Source organism: Capricornis sumatraensis, chromosome 4 (genome assembly GCF_032405125.1).
Source record: "Capricornis sumatraensis isolate serow.1 chromosome 4, serow.2, whole genome shotgun sequence".
Lineage (NCBI taxonomy): Eukaryota > Metazoa > Chordata > Mammalia > Artiodactyla > Bovidae > Capricornis > Capricornis sumatraensis.
In genome coordinates, this window is record NC_091072.1 from 248,630 (window position 1) to 271,116 (window position 22,487).

Sequence of the window (22,487 nt, forward strand, 5' to 3'; positions counted from 1 at the left end):
TGTAGTAGGAAGATTAGTGGAGAAAAGGAGGCTGAATAACTTGGATTACATGGAATAGCATCCATGCTCCAGATGGGAATTCAGCCAGAAAAATGGCAGCAAGAAAGAAGTGACATGGGGGAATCAGTCTTTCCGGAAACTGATCTGATTTCTTTATTTTTGGGTTTGCTTATATACCTTTTGTTACACATAGGGATGAATATGGAGTCACGCAGGGGTCAGCAGTCCTGACCTTTATCAAAATCAGGTGCTTCACATAAATGTATAAAAAAGGTACATCATCTTCTGGCCATGAGTGAGACCTGCTGACATTTTATGATCCTTTCTTTCTGATAACCAAAAAACTTATTTCTTCCAAGGGTGTTTTTTCTTAAACCAGGCACCACCTTCCAAACGAAGTTACATTCCTATAGGGTGAGGGTGTAGTGAGTTACAATCTAGAAAGGAATCTATTTAACCCAAGGTTAACATGATTAGTCTTAAAGGTTAATACTTATTTCTCCTATATGCTTAAAGGTTAATGCTTATTTCTCCTATATGTTAGTTATATTCTTTATAAGGGCAGGGAACATGGAGATATAGCAGCAAACATCAGCCCAACAAATGAAAATCCTTTCACCAATGCTCCCCTTAAGATATATTTAGTCTTAAGATAGTGATAAAGTTACATTTTTATGTAGCAAGGACACAGTGATTTATAACAAAGTACAGTGATCTATTACAAAAGAGAAAATCCGTTAACTCAAAAAGTCTAGTATTGCTAACATCAACTACTATATTTCCTTTGGTATATTCCAAATACATTGATTAATATATTCCCAGGTGCCTAAGGATATGGAGGCCTGGTGGCAATCATTGACTCAACAAGAAGAAAAAGCCCTATGTTAATTAAGACTCTCAAAATACTCCAAAACTCTCTGTGCTGTTTATGGTTAAGAGGTAGTAAACAATCATGTGGCAGGAGTATGGATAATCCTGTCACACAAGCTAGTCTGTCAGCAGAGAGGTCTGACCTGAGACATCCTTGTCCCACCCAGGGCAGGGAATTAGCAGCAATTACTGACACAACAAATGAAAAACCCTTCACCAATATAATTCCTAACCAATCCACTATACTAATAATTTCCAACTCCCCAAAAGAATTTGCCTTTAGTAAGTGTAAAACATCTCGTGCCTCTCAGATTGGGAGACTGTAAACAATCACATGTGGCCGGACGAACCTATACAGGTGGGCTAGATAACCTTCAGAGGAATTCGTAAGCTGAAACACTCTTGTCATGCCCAAGAATTTTTATTGCCTTGGAGCTGCATGTTTACCTCTTCTCCGAGAGAAACGGTTATGGGGGAGAGCCCCTGTAAAGTCAGAGGTGTAGGTGAGAGCATAAAACAGACTCTGGTTTTGGGGTTAGATGCTTGGGAACAGGGGGTTTCCTGAGGCTTGATCACACCTTTGCGTATGCCAAGCCTCCTTCCTCATGACCTTTGCCATGGGCGGAGTTCCTCACACTGGCTCCCAGCAGTGCTGTCTCTCATTCTGGCTTGGTAGATGTCATCCAGGGGTTTTCTGCTTGAAATGCAGCTTGCTAGATATTTGAAGAGACCAAGTTGGCTTAAAGCTCAACATTCAGAAAACGAAGATCATGGCATCCGATCCCATCACTTCATGGGAAATAGATGGGGAAACAGTGGAAACAGTGTCAGACTTTATTTTTGGGGGCTCCAAAATCACTGCAGATGGTGACTGCAGCCATGAAATTAAAAGACGCTTACTCCTTGGAAGAATAGTTCTGACCAACCTAGACAGCATATTCAAAAGCAGAGACATTACTTCACCGACTAAGGTCCGTCTAGTCAAGGCTATGGTTTCTTCCTGTGGTCATGTATGGATGTGAGAGTTGGCCTGTGAAGAAGGCTGAGGGCCGAAGAATTAATGCTTTTGAACTGTGGTGTTGGAGAAGACTCTTGAGAGTCCCTTGGACTGCAAGGAGATCCAACCAGTCCATTCTGAAGGAGATCAGTCCTGGGATTTCTTTGGAAGGAGTGATGCTAAAGCTGAAACTCCAGTACTTTGGCCACCTTATGAGAAGAGTTGACTCATTGGAAAAGACTCTGATGCTGGGAGGGATTGGGGGCAGGAGGAGAAGGGGATGACCGAGGATGAGATGGCTGGATGGCATCACTGACTCGATGGACATGGGTCTGAGTGAACTCTGTAAGTTGGTGATGAACAGGGAGGCCTGGCATGCTGCGATTCATGGGGTCACAAAGAGTCGGACACGACTGAGCGACTGAACTGAACTGAACTGATTGTTTGTAGAGGAAAAGCACAGATGTCAGAGGATAGCAGCGCCTGGTAAAGGAGTGTGGAACACACTCCATCCACAGGCATGATTCTTTTGGTTATGACAGGCTTAAACATGCCTCTTTTCACCCAGGTGGTTTCATACAGTGCAGTGAGGTTCAAAGGACTGAATTCTTGAACCTTCCGGACACCTGTCAATCAGCCAATCATTGAGTATTTATGAATAAGTAAGCATGTGTCAAATACTGGGACAGATACCAAAATGGTAAGATATGTGCTTATATAACTTCCTGTTTACCAAGTACAGATACAGTATCTTAAGGGAACCAATACTGATCTAAGGAAAAGGGATTAATATTTATTAAAGATTTATTATATGCTATTCAAAAGTTTTATAGACTTTATATTATTGATATTTCTTGGCCACTCTCAAGGGTTGACACACAGGTGTCTTTAGCCCCACTCTGTAGCTAGAGAAATTGAAACACAGAGAAGTTAAATAATTTCTTCAAGTTAAATAAGTAGTCCAGTCAGAATTTCCACATCGTTCTGACAGTCTCCAGAATCTGGAGATTTTCAATCACAATTGCTGGCAGGATCCTAATAAAACATGGCAAGGAAAATTCAATAAAGTCTTCCATACCTTTAAGCTTCTTTCTGTGTTGGGTTTCCAGAGGAATCTGGGCTTAGAGAGGAACCAGGCTTCAGCTCTGGGAGAATCAAGTTGCTTACTCTGGTGGTAGAGAAAAAGGTTGTTAAAAATAGATTGAAGCCAAGAGATTTTGATCTTTGAAAACTGCATAATATTCTCGTCCTCCACAATCTTTGTCTACATCAGAATCACCTAGAGGGCTTATTAAAAACTGGTTTCCTCCAAAGCTGCAAATGGGCAGATGTGAACGAGGCCCAGGCGAGCTTCCCCATCAGCCCACAGGTAGACCTGGTGTTGCCTGTGGGTAGATGCCATTTTGAGTAACACTGGATTTTATTTTATTTATTTTTAAACTTTTAATTTTGTATTGGAGAATAGCTGATTAACAATGTTGTGATGGTTTCAGGTGGACAAAGGGACTCAGCCATACATATCCATGGGTCTATTCTCCCCTAAACTCCCCTCCCATCCAGGCTGCCGCATGACACTGAGCAGAGTTCCCCATGCTGTACAGTAGGGCCTTGTTGGTTATCCATTTTAAATACAGCGGTGTGTACACGTTGACCCCAAATTCCCCAAATATCCCTTTTTAAAATGAATAACATATATTTGTGTGCTTTACCCCGTCAACAAACAGTTTTTAAACTTTTGCTGTGTGCCAGGTATTGTGCTGGTAGTGACCTATTGTGTCCATTCTGGATAACTTACTGTTGGTTACTGTGCAGAGCCTAGTTTCCCAGGAATCAGATGATATGATTAATACTTTCAGAGACCACCCATCAGCATTTTTACTTATGCCTGAAGTTTTTTCCTCCTTTCCTCTTTTAAACTGGATGTAAACTTGCTTTATCATAGGGCAAAACATTTTTAAGGATTTTGATAAGGAACTTACCAAATTATTTTTCAGAAAAAAATTTGCTAATTTATTACTCAACAGTGACTTAAAAGAATGTCTATTTTAATAAACCTGCCTTCCTTCCAGGTGTTATATCCATTTATGTGTTTGTGTCTTCCTTACTGATTTTAGAGTTCTTTTTCTATCAGTGATATGGATCTTTTAAAAAGCTTAATTTTTATAAACTTTTTATATTTTTGTGCTAAGTGACCTTGATTTCCTGGAATACAGGCAAAGAAAGAGTGGCAGGAATAATTTGTCTTCTTTGATAAACAAGTTACTAAATCATTTTAAAACATGAACTCTTTAAGAATGTACTAACAAATATTAAATAAGCTTCAGTGGTCATCTCAGTTTTTAGGTTGCTTCTTTTGCACTTGCAGTGCTTTGAATGAAAGATGGAAAACACCTTTGCACAGGGCAGAATCCAAAAGGATCTCACTGACAAATGCAAATGTGAGAAGGGTTCCTTCTGCTCCTGCTCAGTGACGCAAGCGAACTGAACGAGACATCCAGCAATGACACTAATGTATCATTGAGCTGCTTTGTATTCATAACTTTTCAATGATAGCACCTTTCTTTAATGCAGTATTGATTCAGCCAAGAAATGTGATTCTATTACTTTCTTGAGCCATTGAATTAGGTTAAAGGACATTGTTATGGTTTTTAACTGGATATGGAGAATTTTTATAAACTAGTATCTCTTAAATTTTTCCAAAGGTCACTGGCCAGAAATTTGACTATTGGTAGTCTTGTCACAAATCAGGAAGATGTCTGGGTTTGCTATCAGGTACTGTGGTGTTTCAGAGAGCAGTGTAATGGGGAACAGTGCTTGGGAGGCTGAGAGCCTGCTGGGAACCTGGAATTAAAGAAGATGGATGCTAATCGTGTCCACTCAGGAGTGGGACTCGTTTTCTTAAAGCCACGGTATGTGCAGCTGAGGGAGACCCCAGAGATCTGTGCCACTGCTCCTTTAAAGGTCTGGGAAGGCGGACAGTGATTTCTCCTTTTCCACCAAGTCTTACTTCTTCTGGATCCCATTCTCGGAAATATCAGAGATAAATGATAAATCTGTATTAATATGATAATAGCTCCTCAGAGGAAGAGTGTGTTGATTTGTGGGGGAAGGGCAAATGCACAAAATGATGGAAAATAGTTATTCTGAGGTTTTAGCAAAATTCTCTTTCCTGTAATGGGATTTGACCAGTTCTGGATAGTGTCAGGTCAGTTCCCTATGGGGGATTTCCTGATGCTTATCCACACTGTTGGATACTCACTTGACTGACCACCAGAATAAGGGGTCTGTATATGGACTGAGTCCTGTCCTTTTAAGGAAGGTCTTCTCCTCAACCTGAAGATTTTGCATTTATTTGCTCTTTAAAAACTAAGTACTTCTTCTTCTTCTTCTTCTTTTTTTTTTTTAAGGGGAAGCAATTCCCAAACACTCAGGAGGCTTGTTGTGTGGTGACTCATTGCCATACTTTGTTGCTGCGAGAATGATTTGTGATGGTTGAAGGTTATTTTCACAGCTTGACCCACCAGTTAGTTCCCTGTGGGTGGCCAACAGTGTTCTCTTTCTGCTCATCTTTGCTGATTTACCCGCCTCCAATACTGATAAGGTGATAGAACGTAGATGTGTTTCTGGAGACATTTTCACAAACGGAGGCCCCCTCTGAGCCCAGACTTTCAGGCTCTTCAGGAAGACTTCGCTTCACCAAAACATGTCTTGTTGACGCTTTCATTTAGTGTAAAATTTATTGGTGTTAAATCTTAAAATAAGACCTCAGAGAGAAGTTATTCATCAACATTTTATTAGGCTTAGTATAAATCAGTTTTCAAAACCTTTTCCTAAAGAAGAGTCCTCAAAGGCTGAGAAGAAACTTCAAGACCCTGTGACCTGTGGTGAGGTGGGGCATTCATGGCTGTGGAGCAGAATGTGTACTATGGCACTTAGAGGGAGAGAGAAAGTGGTGAGACTTGGACACAGACTTCACACAACTTAGTATGCACTAAGATACTTCCTGGAGGTAGTAGTGCAGATGGATGGGAATGCCCAGGAGGGCAGGGTCATGGCTTTGCTTTCTCTCTGTCGTCTGTGCGGCCTAGGCGCGTCGCTGGGGCTCTGTCTCTACATGCTCGTCTCACCAGCTGAGCAGCTGCATATGTGGCTGGCCCTTCTCCCGCCTTCAGGTGCCCTCTTTCGGGGCTTCCCTGGTGGCTCAGCTTGTAAAGAATCTGCCTGCAATGCAGGAGACCCCAGTTGAATCCCCAGGTCAGGAAGTTCTCCTGGAGAAGGGATAGGCTCCCCCTCCAGTATTCTTGCCTGGAGAATCCCCAAGGACAGAGGAGCCTGGGGGCTACAGTCCGTGGGGTCTCAAAGTCAGACATGACTGAGTGACAAATCACAGCACCCTCTTTTCTACCTCCATTGTTTCCAAATGTATGGGCTGGTCAAAACTTTCTTTGGGGTTTTTCTCTATGGACTTCTGGAAAACCCAAACGAACCTTTTGATCAATCCAATAGTTTTCTAGTACTACTTCAACGATGGTGTTTTTTCCTCACTAAAAACCTAGTGGGTTTCCTGGCCCAGAGTGCCTCCTCCCAGTCTACCATGGTTTCACCTCCCTTTCCAGATCCATCGCTGCTCCTCTCATCTGACTACTCCAGCCTATAACGACCTCCTCCCAAATCTGACAGTGTTCTGAAATTACCTGTTTCAGAATACGCTATTATTCCATAAGTGGAGAGTTGTTCTATCCTCAGTTCAGTTCAGTCGCTCAGTCGTGTCCGACTCTTTGCGACCCCATGAATCGCAGCACGCCAGGCCTCCCTGTCCATCACCAACTCCCAGAGTTCACTCAGACCCATGTCCACCGAGTCCGTGATGCCATCCAGCCATCTCATCCTCGGTCGTCCCCTTCTCCTGCCCCCAATCCCTCCCAGCATCAGGGTCTTTTCCAATGAGTCAACTCTTCGCATGAGGTGGCCAAGGTACTGGAGTTTCAGCTTTAGCATCATTCCTTCCAAAGAAATCCCAGGGCTGATCTCCTTCAGAATGGACTGGTTGGGTCTCCTTGCAGTCCAAGGGACTCTCAAGAGTCTTCTCCAACACCACACTTCAAAAGCGTCAATTCTTCGGCGCTCAGTCTTCTTAACAGTCCAACTCTCACATCGATACATGACCACTGGAAAAACCATAGCCTTGACTAGACGGACATTAGTCGGCAAAGTAATGTCTCTGCTTTTCAATATGCTATCCAGGTTGGTCATAACTTTTCTTCCAAGGAGTAAGCATTTTTTAATTTCATGTTCTGTCATAGGTTGGTCATAATGCCTCTTGTAAACTCCAGGTTTCTTAGGACAAGGGAGACATTTCATATCTCAATATAATTCCTTTCTTATCTAACAGCTCATGGATAGCACTGTTTATGGGCCCCTCTTATTATGGAGATGCTATTTTGAAAATAGTAAACCAACATAGATTTCATACTTTCCAAATTATGGTCTAAAGGAAGCTCCCTTTGCACACAAAGAAGGAAGACCCTTATGGCTACTGGGCAGTGGCTAAGGTGGAGGAAGCAAGTTCATGGTGGGCGAGACTGGGATGAGAATGCATCAAGGGGGAGAGACTGGGGGTCCCATCGCCTCTGCCTGTGAGGGTCTGTTCTTGGAACACTGACCCACCAAAGTAATCCTCTGTGAGATCTGTGGACAGGGAGAGAATGTTGGGTGCTAATGATTTCCTAAGCTATCATGGTAGCTTCACCCAATGGCTATCGCTAGGTAGTGCTGTCGTTATGAGTTCAGCTCGGTCGCTCAGTCATGTCCGACTCTTTGTGACCCATGGACTGCAGCACACCAGGCCTCCCTGTCTATCACCAGTTCCCGGGGTTTACTCAAACTCATGTCCATTGAGTCAGTGATGCCATCCAACCACCTCATCCTCTGTTGTTCCCTTCTCATCCTGCCTTCAATCTTTCCCAGTGTCAGGGTCTTTTCAAATGAGTCAGTTCTTCCCCTCAGCTGGCCAAAGTACTGGAGTTTCAGCTTCAGCCTCAGTCCTTCCAATGAATACTCAGGGCTGATTTGCTTTAGGATGGACTGGTTGGATCTCCTTGCAGTCCAAGGGACTTTCAAGAGTCTTCTCCAACACCACAGTTCATTATCATTCTATCATTATCATTCTGCTGCAAAAGTTCCCTAACTTCCATAGTCCTTTTTTTTAAATTGAAATGTAGTTTATTTTACTTACTTCATCTGACTAACCTCACTTAGTACGATCATCTCTAGGTCCATCCATGTTGTTGCAAATGGCATGATTTCGTTCTTTTTCTAAGGCTGACCATTGTGTGTATTGGATCACCCCAAAGGTTCCTTTGGGCTTTCTTGTAAGATCTTACAGACAAATTCAAATGAAATCATTGGCCAACCCAATCTGTATCACATCTTTGCCCATTCATCTGTCAGTAGACATTTAGGTTGCTTCAATGTCTTGCAGTCTATTTTTCTTTAATTCATAATTTATTTAGTTGTGCATTTAAAAATTTCCAAGTTTTAATTTGACTGGCTTTTTATTGTTAATTTCTAATTTAATCATGACAAATTATATGATTAAATGATATAATTATCCTAAAAATATTTTCAGAATCCCTTTGAGACATAAGAAATAGATAATTTTATGATTTTTCCATGTATATTTGAAAGGCTATATTTTCTTGGTAGATGTTTGTGTATATAAATAAATACACACCCACCTCCCCAAACATAGTGAGCTTTGTGATTTTGTTGTTTAATCTTCATTATGCCTACTATTTTTAAAAGATTTAAACAATAATTTTCTGATTTATCTGTATTAAATTCTCCCAAGATACGTTGGATGTGTCGGTTTTCTGTGCAATGATGTCTGCTTAAAAAGTATGTTTCGAGTTCTGGTTTTAGGTACATATATATTGATTATTATATCTCATCTATTATTCTTGTTATTATGTAATGTTCCCCCTACATCCCTATCAGTAATTTTTTTTAAATTCTGTTCTGTTTGCTGTTACTGTCACTCCATCTTTGTTTTGGTTATTATTTGTAAGATATATTTTTCTGGTCTTCATTTTCAGGTTTTCTGTGTTTTGCTTTCAGTGTGGTTCTTTAAAGCAGCACAAAACTGTGGTAAAAATTTAACATGATACCTTCATTTTAATAGGTCTATTATTGGCTTATATTTATTTCAATAATTGATATTTTTGTGCCTTTTGTGCTTTCTGTTTAAGTTCTTTTCTTTTTGTTGGATGTTATTTTGCCCTTATTTTCTGCTTTTGATTGAATTAAAATATTTTTTGTGTTTCTATATTATTTTTATTCTCTGCTAGTTTGGAAGCTCTGTGTTTCATTTCTATAATATTAGCAATTACTCTTAAATTTATAACATATATACTTAATTATATATAGTATGAATGTGTCATTTATATGTGTTTATATAGATATATATTTATTTTTATGAATCATATGTTATAGTTTCTTTCTGAACATTAAAAACATAAAAATGCCTTGTTATTTATTTTGTATCCTTTCTCTTTTTTTTTTTTATTGGCCCGTATCTTAATATAACTAAACAAAGTAAAAGCCCACAGCTATCAGTTACCACCTTCTGTAGTTAACAGCTCAGTTCCCTAATATGCTTTGTCAACACCATTCGCTATTGCCTTTACCAGCTCCTGAGCTGTCAGTCTAAGTCACATCTAAAATTATTGGCAGCTTGAATTTTCTACTCAGTGGTCATACTGAAGAAATTTATAGATCCAGTCATCATGACCTTTAACTTATGTTTGAATTTGACAGCTTTTTGGTCTTTTTCTGAGATATTTTGTCTGTTATTGTTGTGTGTTTGGAGTAAAATGTTTACATCACTGTGTGAATGCTCTATGTCATCATGAGTAGAAAACACAGCTGTCTAATTTAAACATATTTGCTTGGTACTTAAAACTCTGCTTTGAGATCTATAAAAAAAACTAAGTCGTAAATCTAAAACACATTAAAAAGGAGGCCAAATTTATGTCTTAATTTCCTCCTTTGTTGTCAACTAAAAGAACTTGAAAGTGAGTAGGTGGTCATCTTAATGAAATGAAAATGTGAATGTTCTGACTGGTTAGCTCTTAAGTGGATCATCTCATTAACAGGAGCAGTTTTTCTTTCTTTCTTTCTTATTTTTTTTTCAATCTAGACTTTGTTTCTCCCTACTACTGCTTTCAGTATTTAAGGTTAGATTTGACCATTTTTAATAATCAGAACCACCATAGTAATGGCATTTTCTATTTGGGTTACAATGAAAGCAGTCAAGGATAAGCTTGACTGAAGATCTCACATAATTAATCACTTCTCTTATTGTTATCTCTTCTTAAAAGTGTTTTGTAAAACAATCATCTATATTAATGGAACATCTTTCAAAGGAGAGGAAATGAAAGAATATCAATTTATATTCTCATACTAAAATCATGAAACATTTCACCATCTTATTCAGGGAACCATCTGGAACTATTGAGATTCATTTTTCAATTCACACTTTTGGGGGGATGTCATTATCTGTCGCCACATACAATAGCAGAAATGTACTCATCCTATCAGCTACCTACTTCCATTTGAGCAGCTGCAAATTTGACAGCAGTCCTGGTGAAGGATTGTAATAAGAATATGATTTGACCTTGCCTTATGAATTACATGTGCTCTGTGTAATGAGGGAGATAATGAATATTTATGTATTTAATCACGATGTTAGTCTATCAGAACTTCAGAGAGGTGTGCCTAAGAAATGGGCTCCAACACTAACAGAAGCCTACACGTGAAAATCCAAATAATCAGAGCAAATAGTAAGATGCATTTGTCAAAGTACTGCCCAGAGCATTTATTTCCCCTTTCAGCACCTAGAAGAAGCTAGTCAGATGGATAATTAGGCCACATAATTTTTGCACATTTGCTTATTTAAAGAGACCCCTCAGTTCATGTCCTTTTCTATTGGGAGTTCTTGGTGGTTCACTGGACTTGGAAGTTTAAGCTTTACCCTGGTAAAGTCTGATTTCAGGCAAACATCTTTGAAGGACCACGGATACAAAGCATAAGAGGACAAAAATCAAGGAGCTGTCAATGTTAAAATTGTGATAATCTTGTATTTAGTGATAATCATTAAAAATGTACAACCTAAGAAACTAAAAGTCAAGTCTGATTAACAAAGACAACTTCTCCCCAGAGTTCACGCTATCTATTTAGAGAGCTATTGGACTTGGTGATGAAGGCTGGCAGGACGTGTTTGCTGATGGACTCATCTAAAGATAGCTCTACGTTTCCTTTCAGATGTGTGTTTGACTTCTGGTCAAAGTCATTGAAGAAGGGAGAAAAAGAGCAAAGCAGTTTGTCCTTCTTTAATTTTTAAGTTAGATATATTAGATTGTCTGAAATATGTAAGGGACCAGGTAGACATGGCCTTCTTCTAGTCACTTCTTTTTTTTTTTTTTCTATTTTGTACGTGTGCTTTAAGAAGGGGAAGTAGGAGGAAGACATTGGATAGACGTTTGAATAACTCAAATCCTGGGATGAAAGTCTATCTTAAGGGACTGCGGTTGTCCTTGAAATAATACCAGTTGTTTAAGACAAAGTCCCTAGCTTCAGGCAAAGCCAATTTTTGAGCTGCGGTGAGTATGAGGAGCATGGATGAGAAGCGGGAGACGTGCACACCATAATCTTACAGCCCGCAGGGAGAATGTTCTTTTTTCACGCCCACTTTGTTTAAGATCAACTGTGGATGTATGCTGGCAAGCTAGATCGACTCACTGTTGCGCCCACATGTAAGACATTATGGAGCTAAGAACTGAAAGACGAACAATGTTGATAAAATCACCGTTGGTAAGAAAGACGTTGTTTCTGTTTTTAAAATATTTTATTCAAGTACAATTATTTACAATGTAGTGTTAACTTCACAAGTGTACAGCAAAGTGATTCAGTTATATCTGTCTATCTACATATACATACACATTCTTTTTCCTATTCTTCCCATGATGGTTTATCACAGGATACTAAACATAGTTTTCTGTGCTATGCAGTAGGGCCTTCTTAACTCATTGGATGAGTGAATGAATAAGTAAATACTAAATGCATGTGCTGATCCCTCACTCCCAGTCCATCCCCCACTCAGCCCCCTTTCCCCTTAACCACAAGTCTATTTTCTATGTCTGTGGGTCTGTTCCTGTTTTATAAGTTAAGTTCATTAGTGTTGTATTTTAGAGTTCACATATATGCGATATTATTAATATTTGATATTTGTCATTTTTCTGACAGATATCACTTAGTATAATCATGTCTAGGCCCATCCATGTTGCTGCACATGAAATTACTTCCTTCTTATTCATGGCTGAGTAACATTCCGTCACATGTATGGGTCGCACCTTCTCTGTTTATTCGCCTCTCAGTGGACACTGAGGGTGAAGGAGCATTCCACTCTGCTGCACTCCCCATCCATGGTGGGAACTTCCTTTTCATGTGTGTTCGTCTCCAGTGCTTGGACTGTTTGCTTGGTTCTATGCTCCTCAGCCCTATGTTTAACTATTCAGATCTCTGCTTCTCTTATGTTCCTGTGGTATTCCTCTTAGCTGGCTCTTGGACTCAGATTATTATTTGTTAAATCTTCTCCAGGGTGTACTTTGTACCATCCTGCCTTCACTTCTTTGTCCGCACATTCCATCCCCATCTTTAGCTTTTGAACAAGTACTGGTAATACATAGTGACTCATGATAGCAGAAGGAAAAATATCTGACATCTTCAGGAAATTCTAATTAATGACTCCATCAGTTATTGTCCTGACTGTAAGTTCTCTGACCCCATATTTCTTAGCATCAAAATTTTAGTGCCCAAAATGAAAAACATCATTTAAATGGTCCTCTTTTCAGAGTTGTTTGAACAAGGCATGTACCATTTTTGTGACTGTGAGTTATAAATGAATTTCTTATTTCTGGAGCTACTTGAGCAGACATCTGACCTTCCATCAGGGATGATATAGAGAAGACTTTTAGCACAAAAAAAGATTTGAGTTTGATCACCTGTCGTTGAATCATATATGAACCATGTTCCCCTTTATCTTCAGCTTGGACTGCTAACTTTGAAACTACAGAGATCTCTAATTGCTTAAGGTCATGCTTAGTTGATAGTGGACAACTTGCGGCGTTCTTTGCTCTTTTTCCAAATCCTCCTACTGGGGGAGTTTTCTCTTTTGAGCCACTTAAACCAAAACTACTGCTCTAGCCTCAGACTGTGTCCCCTGTGTCCATGCCTTGCACTGCCCGTCATAGGAGGCAGGATCGAAACGTGCCTCTCACTGAATGATTTGCCCCAAATGACAGAGACAGTTAGCCACTGAGTCAGGATTTGATTATAAGGTAGTTCATTTCCAGATGTTAATTGCTACATTAGTCTGCTCTGCAGTAGTGATATGTTTTACTCATAGGATTCATATGCAATTAAATAAAATAATGAATGTAAAACTCTTAGCATTAGTTGCTGGCATAAATTAAATGCACCCCTCCAAAAAAAAAAAAAAAACACCCCAAACAAAGAAACAAAACAAGACAAGAGCAACAGCAAATGTGTAACTCATGTAACTCGCTTCTGTTCTCCACATCAGAACTTCAATGCATCCCCTGACATTTGTGTTAAAATAGAAGCTCCCCACCATGGTCTATGGGCTTCCCTGGTGGCTCAGAAGGTAAAGAATCTGCCTGCAGTGTGGGACACCTGGGTTTGATCCCTCGGTTGGGAAGATCCCCTGGAGAAGGGCATGGCAACCCACTCTAGTATTCTTGCCTGGAGAATCCCATGGACAGAGGAGCTTGGTGGGCCATAGTCCATGGGGTCACAGAGAGTCAGACACGACTGAATGACTGAGTGTGAGCACCATGGTCTAGAATAGGAAGCAGCAACCTTTTTCTGTAAAGGGTATGAGACAGTAAATATTCTAGGTGTTGAGCGTTAAAAGACCATTATGTAGATATTTCTATTACTCCTCAAAATGTATTGTTTGAAAATATAGAAACTGTTCTCAGCTGGTGGGGCTATAGAACCAGGTAGCGCTCCAGGTTTGGCCGGTGGGCATTACCTCACTGGCCCTTGCTTGAAAGTGAGTGAAAGTGAAGTTGCTCAGTTGTGTCCGTCTCTTTGCAACTCTGAGGACTGTAGCCTACCATGCTCGTCCATCCATGGGATTTTCCAGGCAAGAGGACTGGAGTGGGTTGCCATTTCCTTTTCCAGAGGATCTTCCCGACCCAGGGATCGAACCCGGGTCTCCCGCAGTGTAGTCAGATGCTTCACTTCACCATCTGAGCCACCAGGGAAGTCCCTTGAATTAAGTCCCTAAGAATTAAGAAGACCCTTAATTCTCAGTCTGTTTTTTAAATTTATTTTCAACTGGAAAATAATTGCTTTACAATGTTGTGTTGGTTTCTGGTTTACAGCAATGTGAGCGAGCTGTTGAGTGTACATGAATCACCTCCCTCGTAAGCCTCCTTCCTCCCACCCCTCTGAACCCCCATGTTTCCCCTCTTGCTCACCATCTGCAGACCTAGCCTTTCTTCGTCTGATTGTCAGGCATCCCAAGCTCGCTCTCCACGCAGGCCTCCTGCACCTACTTGTGTTCATGCCCAGGAACCCTTGTCCCTGGTTCTCCCGCAGTGCCTCTGCCTGCCCGTCTTGCCACCTGGGAGGTGCCACTACATTAGGGAGGCGACCTTGAGGGGTGATGCTCCCTCCCCCTGCCCCAGTGGGTTTCTGCCTCATGCTGTGTCACAGCCGCAGGCCTGTGACTGCACCTGTCACTCTCAGACTAGCCTGTTTGTTAGCGCATGTACTGCTCTATTGTCTTTTCTCCCACTAGAATGTGATCAGCATGAAGAGAGGGGGCTCTTCTTGACTTATTCTTTACTGTGATTTTGTTGCTTTTGGTCTCCAGCTCTGGATATTACAATACACCATCTCCTCGGAAACAGTGGAGTAGTCCAAGACTTGACATTCTGGCCAGTGCACTTTTTGGTTTTAAAATATTATTCTCAAATATTTAAGTTATGATAATTTTTGCAGGTGCATTTTCTCACTCACATTATATTATTCCCTGAACAGCAAAACATATGCAGATTGGGCTTCTCTGGCAGTGCAGTGGTTAAGAATCTGTCTTGCAATGCCAGGGGCACCAGTTCAATCCCTGGTCCAGGAAGACCTCACATATTGTGGGGCAGCCACGCCTGTGTGCCACACCTGCTGGAGCCTGCCCACCCTGGACTCTGTGCCCTGGGGCCTGTGCCCTGGGGTCTGCGCCTTGGACCCTGTGCCCTGGAATCTGCACCCTGGTGTCTGTGCCCTGGGGCCTGTGCCCTGAGGCCTGTGCCCTGGGATCTGTCACCTGGACCCTGCACTCTGGTGTCTGTGCCCTGAGGCCTGTGCCCTGGTGTCTGTGCCCTGGGGCCTGTGCCCTGGGGCCTGTCACCTGGACCCTGCACTCTGGTGTCTGTGCCCTGAGGCCTGTGCCCTGGTGTCTGTGCCCTGGGGTCTGCACCTTGGACCCTGTGCCCTGGAATCTGCACCCTGAGGCCTGTGCCGTGGACCCTGCAGTGAACATCCAGTGCCCTGCAGTGAGAGAAAGCCCCGTTCAGCAGTGAAGCCCCAGCATAGCCAAAAAGACCCACACAGCCAAAAAGAAAATAAACCATAAACATTTTTTTTAAAGATAGCATTCTATCAAAAAATGTATATAGATTTAAATAGTCATAGTAAATTACCCTTTTGGATGTCCACTATGATGCATAGCCATCTTTATGCAAGGCTCACTATCTTCAGGGCTGAATTTGATTGCATTTTATATAATGTATGTAATAGTTACTATTTGTATTTTGAATTGCCATCCATTTGCCTTTCATTTTTTAAAAGATGCTTCTTTCTTTTTGCCTGAATCCTATGTGTGTGTGTGTGATATAAAAATTTAACAAAGGGTTTCTGAGAATTTATACAGGTATAGAGTTGTCAAATAAAACCTTGGGAACCAGTGAAGGGGACCACAGAAGGTTGCTCTCTCTGGTATTTGTGTGATAAATATTTCATGTTTAACTGAAAAGTGAAGATAAAGAACACACAGAGACCTATAAATAAAGGTGTTTGTGGAAGCACTTGATTATGATAGCAAAAGTTTGTAAAGAATCTCAAATGTCTGGCATTAAGAGATTGATTTTATTTTTTTATTTTGAGATTGATTATATATGGCACAAATATACAATATGGTACATTGAATGATGTTGGAGATCTGTACTATTAATGGTGAAAAAATGTCCATACGTGTTATGAAGAGTATAAACACATTGTATGCAGTACGTTTACCACAATCCTGTTTTAGTGAATTTAGTGGTATATATACACCAGCAAGCCCAGTATAATCATTGTTGACATGTTAAAGTAGGAGTATAATATTTGAGATATTTTTCCTTTTTCCATACATATGCCTGAAAAATATCTGAAAGGTTATTCTCCTACTTTATCATGTTAATAATGATTGTACTGGGCTTAGTAATATTGTTGTTATTCAGTCTCTAAGTCGTGTCTGGCTCTTTTTAAACACAGTGGACTGTAGCCCACCAGACTTCTCTGTTTGTGGGATTTCCCAGGCAGTAATACTGGAGTGGGTTGCCATTTCCTTCTTCAGGAGATTCTCCTGACCCGGAGTTCAAACCCTCATCTCTTGCACTGGCAGGCAGCTTCTTTACCACTGAGCCGGCAGGGAAGACTTGGTGCTGCTAGAGAGGCTGTTTATTCGAATACCGTTTCTTGTAAAACCAGTTACTGCTTTTAGTAATAGAAATAGTAGTTTATTAGAATACCATTTCTTATAAAACCAGTTACTACCTTTAGTAATAGAAATAGTAGAGATAAATAAATGTGACATTTATAACATTTATATACATAGAAAATGAAACGTTCCGTCAGTGAAGTCCAAATTCCTGCATACCCTCTTTTACTCTATTTCCAGATGCAAACGCTGTAAGATTGCCCTGTGGTTTGTGAAGGAATAAATCGGGGTGTGTATTTAGCCAGTTTTACTAAAATCAAGCCTTAGCTTATGTAAGGACGGTGATTCATGTATTTTAAAGAATCGTGCTTGATTTTGGGAAGCACTCTGGTGGCTAAATGAAATTCCAGTAGTTTCTCCTAGACTGTGCTCTCTGTGTACTTAAGAGCTGCTCAGGCCATGGTTTGGTTTTGTGTGTTCACTACCGTCATACTGAGTCAAGGCCACAAATGCAGGTTACTGGCTGAAGGCTCTCCTTTTCTCACCGTAACTCACTCTTTCTTGCGTCTAACCGTACTACTTTTCAATGCAGTGTATTCAGTTGTGTCTCAAGAGAGGAATCTTGCTCTGATTTACACACACATCCATTTCTGTTGTCACTCAAATTCTGAAATATCTATTGCTCCATTTCAGGTTTTATTAATCTTTTTTAAAAACTCCATTTCAGTGGAATTCTTCAACAAGGTCAGAAACCTTAAGCGGGGTCAAGGAGGGGAGCAGTCAAGTGGGGCAGAGGCAGATGGGATAGACAGCCCCAGCGATGAGCCATGTTTTTTCCTGATTCTGTTATAGTATTTCTTTTACTATCATGGACTTATGAGATTTTTATCTGTCTTTCATCAGTGTGTGTATTTCTATATAGATATGGTAATTTGATGGGGTGGTTTCTTTCCTGTTTTAGTCAAAAGTCTCATTTTTGATTTAATCACTGTAGTAAAAATTTTGTATGTTTATCATCCCTTCAGATATGAAAACATGATTTTCTTTCATTAAAATATATTTTTTGTACTTATAAATTATTTTTATGAGAATAAACAAGTCTATACATTGCTAGAAATGCCTTGAGCAACTGAAAACAAAGGCTTTCTTTTTAAGCTAAAAGACACTTTTATTGAGGAAAAAGGGGAGCGAGAGGGTAGGGAGAGAGTATCTGAGGAATAGGAAAGGAGATGGGAGAAGGAAAAAGGTTAAAGTGTGTTTCTGGTAGAGACTGAGGTTGGTCGTAACTTAAGAAGTGGAATTAATCTCTCCTGAGCCATCATTGGGTAGCTGTTAATTAAATGATACCACATCTTCTTATCTTCAGACTTTCATAGCTCTACAGCTAAACGCTGAACTTGCTTTTTCAACAGATAAGATTTTCCTTTGGCAGTTACCTGTAACTTTCGATGAAAGCTTAAAGCTTCCACTGCTTTAAAGTTCTCTTTGTATTCACTTGCCAAGCAAATAAAAGTTGCTTAATTTTGCTGACTGAAATTAGTTAAGCAGGAATGGAAAAGATTAGGAGCCTTTTTACTCTCTCCTCTCTACAGATTCAAAGGAGTGAGATCTGAAAGCTTGTGTGTTACTCTGCAGGAAGTTTCAAGCCAGAGCCCCTTGACACATTTTCCTGATGATTACGGTTTGGGGGTTTGTTTCTGTTTTCTGCCTGATAGGCTGTTTATTTAATTTTGCCTTCTTCTCTATTTTCTTTCCCATATGGACCAAGCATCATGTATTTAGTAAATTTCAGTTCAGTTTAGTTCAGTTCAGTCACTCAGTCGTGTCCGACTCTTTGCGACCCCATGAATTGCAGCACGCCAGGCCTCCCTGTCCATCACCAACTCCCGGAGTTCACTCAGACTCGCATCCATTGAGTCAGTGATGCCATCCAGCCATCTCATCCTCAGTCGTGCCCTTCTCCTCCTGCCCCCAATCGCTCCCAGCATCAGGGTCTTTTCCAATGAGTTAACTCTTCGCATGAGGTGGCCACAGTACTGGAGCTTCAGCTTCAGCGTTATTTAGTATTTAGTAAATCCTTTACTGCGTTCTGATGTAATTTATCAGTGGGTCACTGGAGTGATGTCTCCTCCAGGACTGAGGGGCAGGGTGTCATGGTGTCAGGTCATCTCTGCTGGTTCCCTCTGGGGGTCTGGAGTTCTTTCTGGGGACCCGAGGTGCAGGCGTGGGGGGTGTGTGATTCTTCGAGTGAAGGGGGACGGAGGATGCAATGGCTGTGTTTGCTTCTTCTCTGATTAGTATAGAAGCTGGAATCCACACTCAGGAGTGAGAACTGTGTGTCCCTCTCCAATGCAGTGACCCTGAAGAACATGCAGTATGTCCTTATACTTGCCTCTGGGTCATCTTGGCTAAGAAACCACTGAGATACTGGGCAAGGTTTGAAGCAGCCTGGATTCTCTGCTCTACCTGTATTCCATGTTAGGAGACTTTATTATTATATATTTTTCTTTCTTTTTTTTTTTTTACATTCTCTGAAATTGTCTTTCTGGTTTTTCATCTAAATTTTTGTCCACTCCCTCATGCTATTGTCTTTCCCTGTGCTTTAAAAAATTCCTCACCTAGGATGCATTTATGTATTTATTTTCTTAAATATAAATGTTTCAAGGGGTCAGTTCAAGTCTAGCAGCTTCACTGGATCCTACACACTTATGCAAACTATACTTACGTGCTGGTCCTTGTCCTCTTTGAAATCAAAGCTTTGTAGACAAACACACACACACACACACACATAACTGAAATAAAGGCACATTGTTACAAATGGCATTCTAGATACTGTCTTGGGCAGGAGCTGGAATCAAGATTGCTGGGAGAAATATCAATAACCTTAGATATGCAGATGACACCTCCTTTATGGCAGAAAGTGAAGAGGAACTAAAAAGCCTCTTGATGAAAGTGAAAGAGGAGAGTGAAAAAGTTGGCTTAAAGCTCAACATTCAGAAAACTAAGATCATGGCATCCGGTCCCATCACTTCATGGAAAATAGATGGGGAAACAGTGGAAACAGTGTCAGACTTTATTTTGGGGGGCTCCAAAATCACTGCAGATGGTGATTGCAGCCATGAAATTAAAAGATGCTGACTCCTTGGAAGGAAAGTTATGACCAACCTAGACAGCATATTCAAAAGCAGAGACATTACTTTGCCAACAATGTTCTGTCTAGTCAAGGCTATGGCTTTTCCAGTGGTCATGTATGGATGTGAGAGTTGGACTGTGAAGAAAGCTGAGCACCGAAGAATTGATGCGTTTGAACTGTGGTGTTGGAGAAGACTCTTGAGAGTCCCTTGGACTGCAAGGAGATCCAACCAGTCCATTCTAAAGGAGATCAGCCCTGGGTGTTCATTGGAAGGACTGATGCTGAAGCTGAAACTCTAATCCTTTGGCCACCTCATGTGAAGAGTTGACTCATTGGAAAAGACTCTGATGCTGGGAGGGATTGTGGGCAGGAGGAGAAGGGGACGACAGAGGATGAGATGGCTGGATGGCATCACTGAGTCTATGGACATGAGTTTGATTAAACTCTGGCAGTTGGTGATGGACAGGGAGGCCTGGTGTGCTGTGATTCATGGTTTTTCAAAGAGTCAGACATGACTGCGTGACTGAACTGGACTGAAGGAAAAGAGGTAAACCCCATCAAATAAATTTTTTTTTACATTTTTACCCTGGGTTAGGCATTGGCATTAAAATGGAAGAAACATTACATAGATTTCCTTCTTTCTGGGAGATTATATTACAGGGCACAGATACAGAAACCATTGTAAATCATGGCAGGAAATAACAAAGAATCAATGGTGGAAGCGAGCAAGGTTGAAAGACCTGGGAGAATGGAGGGTGTAAGTCAGGGAAGAACCCTTCCCAGAAGGTTTGAACTTTCATGGATGGTTGCACAGAGAGAGGGAGAATAAGAGGATGATCTGCGCAAAACATTGCCATTTCCCTGGAGCAGGAAATGGCTAGCCACTCCAGTATTCTTGCCTGGAGAATCCAATGGACAGAGGAACCTGGTGGGCTATGGTCCATGGGGTCACAAAGAGTTGGATATGACTGAGCAGCTAACTCTTGAGCAAATGTAAACAGTGAATATAAGCCAGTCAGTGAGGCTAGAATATTCCTTTACTCTGTTTTCATATTCCCTCAGACAAAATGCAGGAAGCATTTAGGAAAGCTTGTTTGTGCTTCCAGAATAAAAGCATATGAAAACTCTGTCATTGTGTTCTCTTTCAGACTCTTTACTTGGAACTCTTTCCAAGACAGCAAATTCAGCTCAGATACTGCATGAGAACAATCACCTCCCTAACTCAGGTCTTCAGCATGGTGAGCTTTCTTTTTTGCTGATGCGCAAAATGTCTTCTCCTGCAGGGATTTGTTTTTCGGATGATATTAATGGCTGTTTGCCTTCTGACTCCTGCTTGTCTTGAGGTTAAGCATTCTGGATGGTTTGCAATAAGGGCATTCCATTTAAGTGCCTGGGTCACAGGGAGCAGGGCTGGAGGAGACTGGGGTGTGTGTTTTTAAAAGGCATCTGCCATTTGTAACAGCACTGTGTTGTTTACTGAGAGATGGAGCAGCTCAGACTAGGAAATAAACACCGAATGCCTGTCCTCATGTGGGAGAGAGAAAAAGAAATGGGTTCAGAAAGGAAATGTAGTCAGCAGAGACCTGATAGACTGGTGCCAAGTAGGAGAAAGGAGTTTATCCTCTGGGGGATAATATCAGCCATTGGAAATGACTCAGCCAAATTCATAATCATCATTCAGTTCAGTTCAGGTCAGTAGCTCAGTTGTGTCTGACTCTTTGCGACCCCATGAATCGCAGCATGCCAGGCCTCCCTGTTCATCACCAACTTCCAGAGTTCACTCAGACTCACGTCCATCGAGTCAGTGATGCCATCCAGCCATCTCATCCTCTCTCATTCCATTCTCCTCCTGCCCCCAATCCCTCCCAGCATCAGTCTTTTCCAATGAGTCAGCTCTTCACATCAGGTGCCCAAAGTATTGGAGTTTCAGCTTCAGCATCAGTCCTTCCAATGAACACCCAGGACTGATCTCCTTTAGGATGGACTGGTTGGATCTCCTTGCAGTCCAAGGGACCCTCAAGAGTCTTCTCCAACACCACAGTTCAAAAGCATCAATTCTTCGGTGCTCAGCTTTCTTCATAGTCCAACTCTCACATCCATACATGACCACTGGAAAAACCATAGCCTTGACTAGATGGACCTTTGTTGGCAAGGTAATGTCTCTGCTTTGAATATGCTATCTAGGTTGGTCATAACTTTGCTTCCAAGGAGCAAGTGTCTGTTAATTTCATGGCTGCAGTCACCATCATCATCACAGAACCCAAATTAACTTTTCTCTGAAATGCCAGCCATCCTGTATGACGGTACAATGTTGCACTGTTAAAAACAGTTTTGTTGAGTGCAATGAGGCATGGTAAATTGTAAGCAAATAGCAGTGTATTAAAACGTGAGAAGAAAATGATTTGCAATAAAAGCCAAGTATTCAGTCCAGGAAAGAGATGCTAAGTGGAATTAAGTGCAAGCCTCACAGGTGGAAACCGCAATGGGCCTTAGCATAAGAAACTGAAAAGCTGTGTGTCAAGTGGCTGACCTCTTCTACAGCAGCTGTTGGCCAGTCTGACTTTTCACTTTTAACCCACGGTGTTGGTAAAGGCTTGAGGCTTATCCAGAAGGTAAGAGATTGGAACTTTGACCAAAAAAGAAGCCCTGAGAAAATTTTAGGTTAAAGGTAAACTAATCTGTCAGTCTGTAAGTGCTAAATACAA